Genomic DNA, 1,669 nt, shown 5'->3' on the forward strand with positions numbered 1-1,669 from the left:
TGATTGACAGCCGGCTGAACAGGAGCCAGCAGTGTGCCCAGGGGGCCAAGAAGGCCAATGGCATCCTGGCTTGTGTCAGCAATAGCGTGGCCAGCAGGGACAGGGAAGGGATCTGACCCCTGTCCTCGGCACTGGTGAGGCCGCCCCTCGATTCCTGTGTTCGGTTTTGGGCCCCTCACTACAAAAAGGACATTGAATGACTCGAGCGTGTCCAGAGAAGGGCAACGGAGCTGGTGCAGGGTCTGGAGCACAGGTCGTACGGGGAGCAGCTGAGGGAACTGGGGGTGTTTAGTCTGGAGAAGAGGAGGCTGAGGGGAGACCTCATCGCCCTCTACAGCTCCCTGAAAGGAGGGTGCAGAGAGCTGGGGATGAGTCTCTTTAACCAAGTAACAACTGACAGTACAAGAGGTAATGGCCTCAAGTTGTGCCAGGGAAGGTTTAGACTGGATGTTAGGAAGCATTTCTTTCCAGAACAGATTGTTAGGTGTGGAATGGACTGCTGAAGTGCTAAGGCTTGGACAACTGGCCCAAGCCAGAGTTGACCTATAGATGAATCCTGTATATTTTATAACTGATAGTCATTGTGCTAGTAGGTATTGTACTATGTTGTAACAATGCACTTACACTGATGTAAAAAGTGCTAAAGCATTGAAGTACTGAAGCCTGAACAACAGGCCCCAAGCCGAAGCTGCTTAGTGTGTAATCATTAACAAAGTGTGTAAGCTCTCTAGTGAAAGATGCAGCTTAGACAAAATATAATCAGGAGTGAGGAGAGAACGTATCCAACTTCCCTTGTTCAGCCTTGTTCAAGGCTAAGAACCCAAGTATCTGGCCTTGTTAGAAACTCCCTTGGTTTCCTCCCCCAAGCCCTGGCCAGGCTTTGGGTGGAATCCAACAGGAGAATGAAAACAGAAAGGTGCCAGCTATTCTGGCTTGTCAATCTCTGGGATATAAGGCTGGGTCCATTTGCAGTGACTTTGGCAGCCTCACCTACGGGTGGACGCACCGCGTAGGATTTCCCACTTGATGGGACAGGCTCCCCAGACCCTCGCTGTAACCGGGGCTGCCCAGCCACTGCGGGTCTGGATGATGATAATATATGCAAGTGGTGATGTATTTTTCTTAATCTCCATTCTCTCTCTCATGTAGTAATAATTTAATGCATTACCCTATTTTTTCCTGTTTGCTGCTTTAAGTGCACTATTCTGCTTTTTCTTACTGCATGTTTTCTGTATTACACTGTTATCACTAGTAAAATACGCCTGCTCTTTTCTTTCTCTGGCGTCTGAGTTTAATTGGTATCCTTAATCAGCAGAATAGCTGCCCAGGGAGGTGGTGGAGTCCCCATCCCTGGAGGTGTTTAAGAGTCGGGCTGACATAGCATGGAGGGATATGGTGTAGTTGGGAACTGTCAATGTTAGGTTAATGGTTGGACTGGATGATCTTCAAGGTCTTTTCCAACCTAGATGATTCTGTGATTCTGTGAAATCAACACTTGCAGCTTGCAGGATATGTCTGCCTCCCTCCAGAAGGTCACACCGTGTTTCACACGCTTGTCATTTCTGGAGACCCAACCTGATCAGGAATTCAACTCTGTTTCATACATTCTTAAGGATGAATCACTGAAGCTTTATCTAACAAAGATGAATGTTAACTTCTTTCTTAAAGT

Source organism: Athene cunicularia, assembly GCF_003259725.1.
Source record: "Athene cunicularia isolate RWA chromosome 1 unlocalized genomic scaffold, athCun1 chr1_part1, whole genome shotgun sequence".
NCBI lineage: Eukaryota > Metazoa > Chordata > Aves > Strigiformes > Strigidae > Athene > Athene cunicularia.